The sequence below is a fragment of the Thalia democratica genome, chromosome 5 (assembly GCF_965202585.1).
Source record: "Thalia democratica chromosome 5, ktThaDemo2.hap1.1, whole genome shotgun sequence".
NCBI classification, from domain to species: domain Eukaryota; kingdom Metazoa; phylum Chordata; class Thaliacea; order Salpida; family Salpidae; genus Thalia; species Thalia democratica.
In genome coordinates this window covers 32,331,855-32,348,716 of record NC_139169.1, presented here as the reverse complement: position 1 = coordinate 32,348,716, position 16,862 = coordinate 32,331,855, and positions in this window count along the sequence as shown.

Genomic DNA, 16,862 nt, shown 5'->3' with positions numbered 1-16,862 from the left:
AAATATTATCATTATGATGTATAAAATAGAACTACTAAAATAATTACAATTAGCCTGAAATTGAGAAAAAAATATTAAAAGTATCCTGAGTTTTTCAAGAAAAATAAAACAAGCCTGAGTATCATTAGTTTAAAAAAATCTAGTTTAGTCTAAAATGAATTTCCCTTAATTTGAAATAAAATAAGTTTCTAAGAAACAATATTCTGGTTGGCTAATAGTTTACATACTTTATTTAAAGTTTCAATTTTTCTTTAGTAATATACTATATATATGGGTAAGTAGGGGGTTGGAGATAAGCGTATGGCTTAAAACTTTTTGGTAAGGTGGGCTAGGGATAAGGGTATAGATCAGTGTTTCCTAAAGTGGGCCATAAAATCAAGAGTTTCATAAGCAGCAAAGGGGGAGGCATAATGTCTAGAGTTGATGATGAAAAAAAAAAGGTCTTTGGCATATTTAAGAATAAATTGGAAACTTGTACTGGACATAATGCAAATATTTCAGAAGTTAAAAAGTAATAAGCTGTAAGGAGGAGATTCATAAGGCCTTAATTAAAACTTACACTGGATATTTTTGAGTTGATGATGAAGAGAAAAAAATGAAGGTCTTAGGTGGAATTAATGGTAGTTTTTTGAGAGTTCAGGAGGGCCATAGATTTTTTTTTTTTTTTAAACAGGGTCTTATGAAAAAAGTGTTTTGGAAACCAAGGTATAGGTATTCTTATATTACACTGTATTACCACTTTACATCATTTGCATGATAAAGAAATGCAAAAAAGTCATGCATAAAAAAAAGAAATCAAAACTTAAAATCTATAGTGACCCACATTAAACAAATTGTTATCAATTACATTGGCAGATTTTTTTTTCTTATTTTGTAGGGTACACTTTGAACCTTTTTGACAAACAGTTGTTGACTTAATGTTATGAAAGTAAATGAATATATTAGTGGTTAAGGTTATAAATAAATACAATAAGTTTTAAAAATTTGGAAAAAAATTGATAGAATAACAGTTGAAGCTATCAACAAAAGAAAACATATAAAAAACAACATTTTTAGAATCTTTTTAATATTGCTATTGATTCATGTTCTTTTGTAAATTTAGTTTAATCTTTTTATTAAAGTATCAAAACTTTAATGTTACACATTCATAAATTAAATTGATATTTTTTTTCTAAACATTATTTTCATGTACTGTTTAACATTGTAAATATTATTTATTACAATGTATACAAAAACAAATAAAACTGTCTAAAAATTAAATAAAAAGGCTTAACAATTTAGTTTAAACTGAATTTCTTTTTATTTTAATTTAGGTTAATAGTTGTTTGTTTATGAATTTAAAGTATATTTCGTCTCTTAAACAACCAGTTTTAAAAGGTAAAATATCAAAACTAGAGTATTTAGTTCAAGTTATACATGTTTCATGCATTTTGAGGGCCTTTTTTAAGTTTTTGACTTATAAAATAGATAAATTTCAAAACTTGTAAAAAACAGATTTTATAAGGCTTATCAAATTTTATATATCAAAACTTAACTGATTAACTAAAATATTTACTTATTTTGGTTATATTTTTTGTTTATAAATGCCATTTTTCATTCACAACAAAATGAGAAGTAAAATGTTATTAGTATATACTTATAAAATTAAGATAACATGGGCCAAGAAAAGCTAATAATATCTACTTGTTTTACAAACTTTTCACTGAATCATTTATAACTTAAAAGTTTATAATGTGCAAGTATATATCAAATAATAACAATTTACTTTTATATATATTTTAGCTTTAAAATATAAGTCAATGTTAATTGTTTCAAAAAATAGTTGAACTCCTTCCCAAATGTCCTTAAATAAATGCTATTTTAAATAAAACCTTGATAAAAGACAAAATATTTGTGAGACCCATGTATCTGTTATATTTTCAAAGAAAACTAAAGACATAAGTATAAATATTTTCAAATTTAATTAAAAATCTTACCTTGAGTGTTAAAATTACTACCATTATCTGGTATAACTTGTACTTGGTTTTCTAATTCTTTCAAGTTGATTTTTGAAAATTTAGTTCCATTACTTTCACTAACTGTAAATTTATTTTGTTATCAATATTTTTTAATTTATGTTTAAAAAAAAAACATATCAAAGGTTGTTTGTTATGTTTTTATATACTTGTTTTTTATATACTAGTTTTTTTTCCGTGTGCTTGTTATTATTTATGAAACACTTTTGTCTTGTTGTCAGTATACTTAATGTTAAAATTTTTTACCATAAATTAAATAATTAGAGACATTAAAATATAATTTTTAGTTTAACAATGACGTTTATTTTTTAACAAAAACATACGAAAAGTATAAAATATTTTAAAGAAATATATAGTAACTGTAACTTTTAATTTTTTTATAAATAAAATTGTTCTTACCAGTCCTTTCATCACCATGTTTTTCATTGTTTTGTAGCATATCAGAGTTATTGAGTGTAACTTCAATGTGTTTTGATAAAATTTTAGAAGAACGATCTTGTTCTGATTTAAAACAAAAATAAATTTTAATATAATAATTCCATTATAAATTTTTAAGAATTTTTTGAACTGTTTACATACTATAAATATTGTATTTTAACATAAAAAATAGAACTCATATAAAAAATCGACAAATAAAAAAACAATAAACAGTTAGCTTACCAGATTCAGCTTTTTCAGATAATTTGTTGTTTTGATTTGGTTTGTTGTTCATAGAGGTACTATAATTGGTACTTTGCATTCTGAAATAAAAAGTTCTAAACAACTTGATAACACTTAACATTTTTTATGAGTTAAATATCAATAATTTGGTTTGAAATAATTTGGTAACAAAGTTCTGTCAAAACAATTCATGTTTAATTTAGATAACAAAACAAGTTAAGAAAGTTTTGTAGTAATTTATTATGTTTCAGGACATAAATAATTTTGTTATTATGTTTCATTATACTGCAAAAACTATTTATTTTTTTAATTTATAAACTTACTTTTGCTGTTCTTCTATCCTCTCATATTTGTTTGATAGTTGAGAATTGATCATTTCAAATCTGTAATTTGGTTGTGTAAATGTAAAATGCTAAATACTTAGTATAAAAAGGTATATTTGTATTTTTGCGAACAACAAAAAACTTGATTGTTTTAAAGAACTACAAATGTCAAGTTGTAGTATATTACTTGGTAAATATCAGTGTAGGTTATAAATTTCTTACATTTCATATTCCACTTTTCTGGTTTTTTTTTCTAATAATTTGACATTTTTCATTAGCTTTAAACTATTGTTGTTTAGTAATTTATTTTCTTTCTTCAGTTGGTCATTTTCTTTCTTTAGTTCTAAAAACTTGTTTTCAATCATATCTAATTTTGCTTGCATTGTTTCATTATTTTTCTGAAGTATAAGATTGTCAGAATTTTGTTTATGTATGATTTGTTTCAAGCCAGAAATGAAATAATCAGCATTTCTCGAGTCTGTGACCATAATAATTTTTTTTTTTAAGTCGAAACTTAAGTTATGGATAAAATTTGTTTAAATTTAATTTATTTATCTAATATCAATAAACAATAAACACAAAGTGTTTAAGATAGTTTTACTCATCAAAATGACATTATTAAAGAGCTTAATTGACTAAATTAACATAATATTGAAATGTATGTAAAATTTTTGTCCATACTATCGCAGGGTTACCTTTTAAAAAAACTTCTTCCAGGTTTTCTTGAGTACATGATTTTAAACCTATTATTAGTATAAAATCAAGTTAATAATAAAAACTGTTTTAAATAGTTTCACAACATTGAAAAGATACTGTAAAGCTATTTACTTTAAATACTTTTTCAAATATATATTTTCATAACAAAAATGTTTTATTTATACAATACTTTTTATGTACTTAACTAAAATTTCATCACTTTACATGTAAACATTGCTTTAAGTTCAATGTGTTTTAGTACTTTTTGTTTAAAGTCCAGGTTTTCAGGTTTTTTTTCAAAGTTTTTCAAGTTAATAGTGTTTTTAGAACTCCAGATTTTTGTTAACTCTTTTATGTATTTTGAAAGCATAAAACTTGGGTAATTTTTAAATAACAAATTTTTTAAGAAAATGGGTAATAACTTTACAAAATATAAAATATACCTTCATTCATTTGAGAGATTTCTTCAATAGTTTCTGCTCAAATCCACAAAAAAATATCTTGAATGATTTCTAAAAAAACTGCAAGTAAAAGTAAAAGAAACTTTTTTTTAATGTAAAAACGTACTTATTTATAATTAACAGTATCTGCAACAGTTAAATAATTATCCAGTTACTTATAATTCATCAGTGACATTTCAGAAAATAAAATTATTATATAGTAAGTGGTAATTATGCTACTAAAAGCAAACCAAATAGTTTGAGTGAACAAAAGCATAACTTTAATAAATTAATTAAAAAAGATAAAATAACAAATTTATCAAAAATTATTATTTTTAAACCTTAACTACTTTTAGGTTTGAATCTTTTATTTGTAAATAAATAACTAAATAAATACTATAAAAGACTGGCCTGTGTTTTATACTCTGATTTTATTTATTTATTTTATGCATTTAAGTCCCATTCTGTGAAAAGTATAATTTAAATGAAAAAAAATAGATTTCTTCAAAATTCCATGTTATTACATTTCTTTTTTTTTTCCAATTCGATGTTTTCCAGGTTTTAAGAGAGAAAATCCAGTCTTATTTAGAATTTATAAAACAAACTTCGCATAATTTAATTTTTTTTAATTTTCTAATAAAAAAATCACTGGTTTTTTAATAAAACTAAAATCTATGAAAGTTTGAAAAAAAAAATTATTCATGTAAAAAACTTTAACCAAATGAGCAAAACTGACATTCATTTACAACAAGTTTTTCAAAGTGAGTAGAAAGGCCTACTTTGGGGATACTACACAAATTTAGGGATTATAAGCAGCAAAGGAATTAAAGGAGGAGGGCTCGAGTAGTAAAGGGGTCAAAGGGAGCTACAAGACAATAACTTTAAACTTACACTAGATATTATGGAGCTCATGGTGAAGAGGGAAAAAAATATTTTGGGTGTATTTAAGGGAAGTTTTTTGAGAATTCTTGTCAGAGGGGGCCACAGGCCATAGCTTATTTATTTTGTGAAAGGGGAACTTATGAAACTGTCAAAGTTTAACTAGTATAACAATGAACTATTATACAACTTTATCACAATCATTATTATTATTACATTTTTTAAGTGAGTTAGTACATCTAGTTCTACTTATCAGAAAATTATTTCTTTGTTCTAACATTTTCGTTAACCTACATAACTTGTAAAAATAACAAATTTAAACAGAGACAAATGTCTCTTAGTTTTAATATATCTACACATTTTTCCAGTCATGAGTCACCATATCAGATATTAATAATAAATCTACAAACATTATATTTAAATGATCCCATCATCTTTTTCACAAATAAAACAAAAAATTAAAAATTGAAATAAAACATTTATTCTAAAAATAATAAAAACTACTGTACATAACTAATTCGAGACAAAAAATTAAAAGGTTTATTCTACATTGTAGTGATATCTATTACATTATTTTCATAAACTTATCTTTAACTTTAACTTTGTACAACATCTAATTAATGGTATTTTACAGCTAAACATTTTAACTTTTAAATATAAAAGGTAGCTTTTTTGGTAAATCACCAAGGAGAAAAATTTTAAATAATTTTTGGACAAAAAGGGTTCTTTCTATTAATGTTATTTATTTAGTCAGGTATTAAAATAAGTTAACATTTTTTGACAGTATAGGTTCTAAAAATAATAAAAAATATTATATTAACATTCATTTTTTAACACTAATAACGGCAAAAATATAAATTTTATAAATGTACAAGCAGTTTATTAGTTTTAATTTCAAGTTGTATAATAAACAGTTACTTAAAAATCCACTTTTTTTATCAAATCGTAAACGAAAAGTTTAATTTTATCAGTTACATGACCAATTCATAATTTCTTACTTTTACCATACAAACTAACTTGAAAAACTTCTAAAGTAAAAATAAGATGAAAAATGTAAACTTTATACACTATATAAGATAAAATTGTTTGTAATTCTTTTTTGTTTGAAACATTTTACAACTTAAAACTGATTATTACATGTACAGTAACCTCTCGGATCTTTACGCACTCGTGACGTTACGCACTCTCGTTTAGTTACGCATTTCAAAATTCAGAAAATAAAAATTTTAATATTTTTTAATATTGCACGAATTAGGTTTAATGTATATTTTTAAATTAAAATATGTTTTTGAATGCTAACACACTTCTCTCTATCTTTAGACTTTGTAAATTTATGTTCCTTGACTAATTGATAAACATTTAGTTATACCTCAGTATATCTAAAATTTTGTTAACAATAAGATATTAAAACAAATTTCTGAAATAAACATAACTGTGTTTAATAATGGAAGTATAACGAAATAATGAGAGTTTAAAACACAAAGAAATAATACAACACTCTTACCCTATATATTAATAAACACTATTTTATAATTGTAAAGAAATGCTTAATTATAAATTGAATTTGCTAAGTTGAATATAATACAAATGTCACATATAAATAAAGATTAAAATAATTTTTACTTATTATTAAAATAGTAAAATTATTTCTACTCGTTTTATTATTTTATAAAAATTCAAATCCTTTTTTTCAATATATGTCTAGTTTTATCTGTTGTTTTCATATTTATAAATGAAGTAAACAAATATTTAAAAGTGGGAAAGTGCTCAGTCTGCTTTTAACTAGAAGCAATATTAAAAAATAGTCATTATAGTGAGTATGTTTGGTACCTCTCGTTTCTTTACGATCTCTCATATCTTTACGCACTTTTTCTGTGGACACAATGTGCGTAAATAAGCGAGAGGTTACTGTAGTTTTAAATTATATATTGGATAAATAAACTATGTAAGTGACTCAAATAAGGAATTTTTAATAAATAATTAAAACTAGACATACAAGAAAAAAGTTTAAGGTAATCAAAAATTATTTTTACACAAGCTTATTTTTCAAACTATATTAATTCTTTATGTATACAACAGTACTTTTAAAAAACTCATCAAATTAATAAAAATACTCACGTTATTCCGACAGAATTCATTATTTTTTGACTTAAATCTTGGTCTGCAGTTGCTAGATGTACTATATAATAGTTATGTATGTTTATAAACTTAAATTAAAACATTTACAAAAAATATAAAGGATTTTATTATAAAATAAATTTTCAAGAAAAATATACTGTACGTTTAAAATTTTAAGGAATAATTATACTTAGTATTTGTTTACTTCGTTTCAATTTATCATATTTCGGTATTATTATTAACTTTGCTAGTGATATCAAAAGAAAAAGAATATGATTATTAAAAAAAGTAAAAAAATAACAGAAATTGATACTTTATTTAAAAAACAAACTTAAAAATATAAAACTTACTTCTTAAACATGTGTGTAAATTTACATAAAACAGGGTATAGATAAAGATGTTTATTTACAAAAGAAAATTTTAAAGAAACTTATCTTATACATGTAAAATGAAAAATAATAAATACCTATTGATTGTTATATTCTACCTCTAGAGTTTGTAATTTTAGCTGAAATATATGTATTTAATAACAATTTTGTAAATAAATAAAAAACTAGAAAGTAACTAAAAAAATATCTTCAATTTCATGATAAACCATAGTATAATTAAAAATTGATTAGAGCAAAATTAACAAATTAACTTTAAAGAAAATGCACACAAAAAGCATACGCTCAATTACAGTTTAATGAAAACTAGATAATGTTAATATGACAACAGTGAAAACCCTTTAATTAAAGTATAAGTACAGAAACTTGGTTTAAGATGTAAATTTCAAACAATATTAAGGTGTATCAAAATGATACATAAGTATATCATTAATAAATTAGACTTAGAGAAAAAGCTCATAAAATTATAGTAAAACAGTAAATATTTTTTCAATGTTAAGGTTAAAAGATATAAAGTTTGGTATATTAAGTACAAATACTATAATGTTTGTTGTTTTAGATGATAATAAAAAAAAATTTTTGTTTATATTGACATAAAACTATACATTTAAAAATATTTTAAATGACCAAACAACCGAAACAAAACTAGATACTTTAGAAAAAAATTCAATCAATTATACCTATGCTTTAAAATAATAATAAACGACACGAATAATGTCTTATTATTTTTTTGCTTACTTTAAACTACCACTTGAACTTAAATTTAACCAAGTTTGAACCGCAAGCTCAAGCGTTGGAACAATTTAAATAAAACAACTTTAATTTTCATTCTTCAGAAAAAAAAAACTTCATAAAGTACTTTTACAACAACTTTAATTTATTTTAAACAATGGTTACGACAGTATAAAAGTAAATACAACATAATATAAAACTATTGAAAAATATAGTCTCATCAGTATTTTCTTTAATTTAAAAGCTATATTACAAAACTTCAACATACGCGTTTAATTTTGAGCGTTTTTATATTTCAAAATGAATTTTGACTTATTCTTTTGTACATAAAACGCTTTTACATATGTGAATCTTTGACCTATTCGTTTCCGATATAACTGTTATGATTGAAATAACAATGCATTTTAATCTATGTTTGTTGCCATATTGTTAAGAACTGATATCAATTACTTTAAATAACATCATTAAATCACGTTTTTGAAAATTAAAAAGTTGTAAAGATATTTATTATTTTTTTTAGTATCTCAATTGTTGTCAATATACTATTTTAAATTTTTTAGTACCGTTTTATCCTTAAACCTTTTTTTTTTCATTTATTGTAAACAATGTAAAATGTTTTAAAGATCTATTTTCTTAATATTACATAAAGGTTTACACGTGTATTTTAGTTGTCAGACACTAAAACAAAAATAGTAGATCGGCGTAGATTTATAAACGTTACTATATCTAATTGCATTGTTGCTAAATTTAACATAAAATTTGAAAGTATTAAAAATAAAAACAAGTAAAGCATTGTCATAACTAAAAAAATCAATTAAGAATAAAATACAATAATTTACAAAAAAATAAGTATTAAATTTATGTTACTATTAAATACATGTACATAACCATACAAACTAATTAAAATTTACTATAATTACAAAACTAAAGAAATTATTTTCAAAATATATAAAACTCTGTGTTCATTAAGTTAAAATTTCGTCTTAATTGCTTACTCAAGCTTAAAATATTAGTTTGTTTTTATAAAAATATTTTTAAAAGTTAAGAACATTGGATAATGTAGAGGACATTTAACTTTTACTTAGAATACAAGTATTAAACTTTATGCTAATTTTATAAAAGCGTTTAAAGTAACAGAAAAAATGTTTATATGTGATAGATGTAAAATAACACGATTTTAAAATTTTATTCAGTTTTTAGTCTATTAATATAGATTCTAGTAATGCTACAATCTTACTGCAGTCCCAAAGCTTTATCGTTGTTAAAAGAAAAGAGTTTTATTAATAAAATACTTTTCTTATGTACTTGCAGCATTTTTGATTTATAACAGCTAGTGAAAAATATAAATTATTAACAAATAGTATCATATTACACAGCAAAATAAAAAAACATTTTAGTATCATCATTAAAAAATTCATATCAAAAAAAGAGTAAAATAATTCCTATATACATAAAACTTGCATGATAATAAAAACTTTACTCAACAATAGCTGAGTTAAAGTACTCACCAAAGGAAAATTGAAGACTCTTACATCCTTCATTTTGAAATGAATACTTCAGAAAAATAATGACTTGTAACATATAAGATTCTGATGCTTCCATGATATGTATTGGCAAAGTAGCATTCATCTGATTAAATTCTTACTACCTCCATACGGGTCAAACTCCTTCTACAAACAAAAATAAGTGTAACTAGTAAATCGAATTTGATGTTTATTAATCGAAATTTTTTGAATATTTATTGATATTAAAAATAGTTAAAACAACCTCACGTAATAATATCACAATTTAGCGTTTTAGAAACAGTAAATTGAGAGTGTATTTTTTTTTAAATAATTTACTTTTCCTTAAAAATAAAAAATATGAGTTGAATTTTATGAAAAAAAATCCAAATTTTTTGATCAATAGTTTATAACTTTAAGTATTTCATTTAAAAAATATAAGAAAGTGTAAAAAAACCAAAAATTTACAATAACAAATATTTTAGGTATTGAATCTATGTCTTATTTAAGTGTGAAAACTTATAATTTACAAACCGAAAATAATACTATAATAAGTTTTAAGAAAAAAGTAAATTATAGTTTTGTTAATATTAACTTTGATTATACATAACACTAGTTAAGTAATTACTAGAAAAGCAAGTAAGTATAAAACATTTTGAATTAATGCTTACGACTACTAGACAACAAAAAATTTTTTTAAGCTTAACTTTGTTTTAGTAATATCCTTTACAACTTAAATTATTTCACAAACATCAAATAAGCTTAAAATTTTAAACTAATACAATGATAAATGCTAATTCAAAAATAAAAAATTAATTAATATATTTTAAAACTAAAATATAAATCTTTTGCTTTTTTCTTTAAATTTGACAATTTTTTTATAGAATACTACCATTTATCTTTTAATAAATTTAAATGATAAAATTACGGCTGAAAAGTATTGAAAATAAGAACAAATTAACTTAAAGATAAAAAAAAAATTTACAATTAATTACATCATAAGCAATTTAACAAGATTAAAATTAAAGACCAAGTTTAAAAGTTAAAACTAGTTTCCATAATAAATCTATTAATTTTAGGGTAAACATTAAGATTATTTTTTTCTGACAAAAAAGCAAAAAAAAGTATATAGATTAAACAAAAGTGTTAAATTTAAAAAAAAATATTTTAAAGATTCTTTTATTTTGTAGAAGAAGTTAATCTATTACAAAATAATAGTTAGTATAAAGAAAAGAAGTTTTTGTTTTATGAAAATTACTTCAGTAGTTTATTTTCATTTACGATAATAATCATAAATTTTCAAAAAAAACTAACTGTTACCTACATAAAATCAATGAAACAATAGTTCTCATGAAGTCGAACCACAGAAATATGATTTGATATATTAACTTTTCATTTACATTTAATATGTTCGTAATCGTTTTACTGTTCTAAGTGAAACTGTATTTTATAAAATTTTACAAAGTTGTTACTATAATAAAAACTTATTATTAAGAAATACACTACAACTTGCTTATATTTAGTTACCACTTTTTTACAAGTATACAATTTTTACATTTTATATTTTCAATGTTGGACTCAGGCATCAAAACCCGAGTCACAAAAACAGGACTTACAAGAAGAAAAAAAAAGAAATTTCTAACAATTTTACTAAAAAGTTTACGCAAATATAAATTCATACAAGTTTAAGTTTATAAAGAACTAATTCATAAATATAAACTCACTCGTTTAATATAATAAAAATATAATTTTGTAATTAGCTTTAATGTTTTAAAAATTGAACTCTTAATTATTTTAAAGTTTTTAACTGTAAGTGCTTTACAACATAAAAATTAGTTATATACAAATAAGTAGCAGTTTACTTTTTGGTATGATTTATATTTTTTATTGATAGGACTATCTTAATAACTTAATTATAAATATTGGTATAACTGTTTTTATATTATGTTAATCTTTATCAAGTTTTGGAATAGAAGTATTTATATAACAAAGCTTTGCTAACATTGTTTACTACTATCATATCAAGTACTTTAAAAAATATTATTTATCAGGGTATTTCTAAACTTACTTGTTTCAATTTGCATGCAGTTATACTAATAATAATGTTAAAATTAAAAAGTAAGAAGTTTAAAACACCTAAAAGTGTTCTTCAAATAAAAATTAAAACTTCACATAAAACTATTTTTACATAACTTACATAAGTTCACATAAAAGTTTTTTTATGTCTTTAAGTTATACTGATATATATAAACATAAAAAGTTTTGTTTATAAGTTGTTTAGAATAATAGAGATAAATAATTATTTACAAAGAGTAAACAAGGAAGTTTTCATAATAATGAACATTAGTAGAAGTATACATGTATCATGAGACAATTTAATATATTATGAGACAATTTAATAGCACTTTTAATTTTAAACTTATACATTTTTATTTTGATATTTAATATGCTAGAAACTTCTATTTTTTACCATTTTATTAAAAAGTTAATATATAAATTAAAAGTTTATTACTTTTAAAAATAAACTGTTTACTATAATTATTTTTTACTAATATGTAAGATAGTAAGATTTTTAACTTAAATAAAAAACTAGACTCATTTTTTAAAATTCTTAAAGTCTAGAAGTAAACATAATTATAAGTAAAGGTCTATTACATTTTTTGCATTATTATCCTGTGTAAGTTATTGGAATATACAGGGTTGCCACTCGTTTTTTTCCAAATTTTTTCCAGGTTTTCCAAAGTTCTTCCAGGTTTTTAAAAGTACACGTTTTTGGGTCTATTTTTAGTTTTAAGTTAATTTCTAAATAAGAAACTGTGTTAAATAGTATATAAACATTGAAAACATACTGTAAAGTTACTTAAAATGTGTTTTTAAATAAAAAAAAATTTTGATGATGACAAAAAATCTTATTCATATGATAAATTTTTGTGTCAAATCAAAATTTTACTACTGAAAATATTAAAATTAATAAAAATTCCAGGTTTTTCCAGGTTTTTGATAAAAATTCCAGGTTTTCAAGGTTTTTTTTCAAATTTTCTCAAATTCCAGTTTTTTCCAGGTTATTTTTGGCTAAATTGTTGAATTCCAGGTTTTTCCAGGATTCCAGGTAAAGTGGCAACCCTGAACATATAAAAATGATTCAATAACTTCAAATATTTTTTAGCCTAGAATAATTCTGTAGTATTTAAATCTTCAATGAATCAAATTTTAAAGAAATATGTCTAACCATTAAATAACATAATAACTTTTTTAATTATAAAGTAAATTTTAAAAGGTTAAGAATATTATTGAGAGCTAAGTAAGTTACAAGTTGTGAGTATGCAATACTAATATTTTATAAACAAAGTTTTAAAAATTTTAAATAAATTTTTGTACACTTTTATTCAAAAAACAAATATATTAAATCAATAGCTTTCTCATCCCAATCTGAAAAACAGACACAATCTATCAATATTTATGCGGACTTATTTTTGTCAATTTCATTAATTTGTACTCATTGCTTTGATTTCATAACTATTGATATAAGTTTTAAAAATTTTAAGCATAGACTTATTTTTCACATCTAACTATATTAGAAAGTTTTAATCAACATGTCTCCTAAACTAAAAAGAATGTAGTTTAACATAATTTTATAATGTGATTCTACTCCTAAAACATTAAAAAGCACTTTTTTAAACTCAAACAGTTCTACATATTAAAATGATTTTATACATAATACAGATGTATGATAATATCTTTAAAACTTGAGATTATCAATTGACAATGAGTTGTTAAATATGAAATCATGAACCATATTACTTTTTGAACAAAACTATCAAACAAATATGCAATTATTAAGCGAATGTTATGCTTGAACAGTAATGTTTCGGAAGTTGCTATGTGCAAAACTGACTTTTAGCAAATAGCACATAGTTTAAATAAAAAAAAAGTATGTTGCATACCCTTAGTAAAACATTACTTATGCTTAAAAACATTAGGACTTATAAATTGATTAAAATTAACTGTAATCGTATTCATAACAAATAAAGTATTCAGTAAATAGTTATCATGTAAATAGTCCTAGACATGACGTTAAACTGTTCTGGTATATGACTCGAAAACCGAAAGGTTTTTTGTGCACCAGGTCCTAGGACCACAATTTTTAAGTGTTTTTTTTCGTTCAATAAACAATATTAGCACAATTTTTTAATTAATAATTTATTGAGTTAAACTTTAATAAAGATAATTTTTTCATACATAAATATATGTTTTTACAATTGCATCCAAAAATATGTAGAAACTTTACATAGTTAAAATATAATTACATAAAAAATAATAAAAAAAAAAACAACATCGGTCAAGTATTTTTTATTATTTTAATGTATATAAAATCTAAACCGATTATATCGTTTTATAGTAATCAAAGAAAGTAAAAGTTTAATGTTTTATTAGTTAATTTTTTTTAGAACAAAAATAGTATGTAAAAAAATAATTCAATAATATAAATGGATCAGTTTAAGTAACATAAATATAAAAATTTGTGATTTTGTAGAGTAAATTTATTTTAATGATATGTTTTTTAACTATACTTATTATATCTACCTGTATTAAAGGTTCAAAATTTGTATTCTGATTGTAAAACCTTCTTTTATTATAAATCCTTTACCAAATGATGTCCGTTTGAGTTCATAATTAAAATCTTAAATCTAAATTAACTTGAAAAAACGAAACTACATTTATAAAATTTATTTTAAAGTCTTAAACATAAGACAGATACAACACCAATTTAATATTAATAGTTTTATTGTTTTATTTAATAAAATTGTTATTTAAAACGAACTTAATACATTCAGTATTTATATGAATAAACTGTGCTAATTTTTGTTAAACTTTAATTAAGGTAACTTTTATACAAATTAACTAGTTAGTAAACTGCTGAAAATCATCCTTTTATATAAATTTAAGAGTATATACAACTACAACTTAGTTCTAAAAACTAAACGTTTAAGTCAATCATTAGTTATAAACAACTTGATTTCAATAATTATAGTTTTATTGTATATTTTATAAACATGATATTTCTATTGTTTTAAACCTTTAATTTGTTTGAAGCTTAATTTCTATCTAAATAGGTTTCAGTGTTATTAAATACACTAGCTTGTTAACAATACTGTATCAAAGTTTTGTAAAATTTTAAACTTTATAAAGCTTTACTTTTTTAGAATTTTAAAATTTGCTGAAATCAAATAAAAACAAGTATATGTGCGTATATAATGTTTTGAATAAGGTATTTTTTACAAAATTTTGTTACAACGAAAACTAATGATTTTCTGTCGTTTATTTGAACTACAATTATCCATCCTATCCTTTTTTCATAATGTTAGAAAATATTAATTATTATATAGTATATTAAAATGTCTACTAAACAAGTAGTTATACGATATTTAACTACAAAAAAAGAAATTTTTCTAAAATATTTAGTTTTCTTAGATTCGAGTAAAGCTAGGGTTTTGCTATACCGTTTTTAATTTTGAAAAAAAAAATATTAATGGTTATTAGTTTTAAAACACAGTATTTATTTCACAAACATAAGTAAAAGCGAGTATCAAAACTAACTAACCACATATCGATAAAAAAAACAAACGAGTTTCAATAACAAAAAAGTGTAATGAACAAAACAAAAGCAAAATTTAAATCATAAGAGCTCGCAAGTTGTGCAAAAGTATAAAAAGAAATAAAAAAACTAAATAACTAAAACATTTCATTTTTAACGTGTTTAATTTTTTTTTTTTACATGTTTCTAACATATATTGATATTCCATAAAAACATACGTAATAAGTGATGTAGGCAAAATATCCCGGATATGGACTTCCTTCAAAGCTGGAACAGTTCCTGCTGAAGGGAAATGAGGCCTTATATACTTTTTTCCTGTCGCTTCCTGTTGAATTTTACAGAAAAAAAAAAGGTATAGTGAGTAATTTTGGGTTTGTGTGATAAAATATCAAGTAGTTACAAAAGCATTTTTAGCATGAATTGTTTTATTAAAACAAACTAATTAAAAAAAAAACAGCTTGGGCTTATAAAGTGTGGTGTTTTACAAAAAAAAGAAAGTTCAATACTCAATACATCTTTAAATTAACAGTAAGCGCCTCATTTGTTACTTGGCAAGAAATATTTAATAAGATATGACACAGCCAGACGTGAAACAAAATCAAAATTTATTATCAGTTCTAAAGTTACTTTTCTCAAGTTTTAAAAAATCCTAAACAGGTTTAGCAGTTCATTTTAGCAGTTTACGTCTAATTTTTTATTTTTTGTTTATATACTAGTTTTACGCCACAATAATTATTAATCCTAAGATGCTATGTTCATCAACTTTGAAATATGTAAACACAAGTTTGTACTATACATCATACATACGAATGTACAAAAAATAATGTTGTTATTTAAACAGAATCACTTTTAACAGAGCCAACTTAAAAGGGTTTTAATTAGTTTTTTGAAAAATTCAGTTTAAAATAACAGAACATATGTTTCATAAAAATAAAAAAAGTGTTTTTTATCTTTAGCTGTAGTTTGAAAATGAACAATAACACAAAAGTTATATAAATAAACAAAAAAACGCTGTGATGTAAAAATTTATTTTTGTAGAGTAAAAATATTCAGTGCAAAAATCAATCTTCAATCTTAAAGAACAATTAAAGTTCACAAAACTATAAATAAGTTTCATTAAACATTGTAAAGTTTATTGGATTTAAAAAGGTCTTTTTTCATATGTCGACAAAAGGCATATAGAAATAAGCAAATATCAAAACGCAAAAATTGAACATATATTTAAAAATACTTTTAGCCAACCAAGAATATTACAAATAAATACCAAACAAAATAGATCAATGTTTATATAAAAGATAATTTTACACAGAAAATTTATTAAAGACAAACACAAAGATGAATTAATAATGACAAAATGCGGTTAAAATAATAAACTTAGTTTTAAAACAACAAAGCAAAAAACTGAAATATACAATAAAAATAAACGGAAACAAAACATAATCTGATATAATGCCAAACTCATTAGTTCAGTTAAAACAAACATTGGTAGAGAATTTATAACTTTAGTAAAAAATA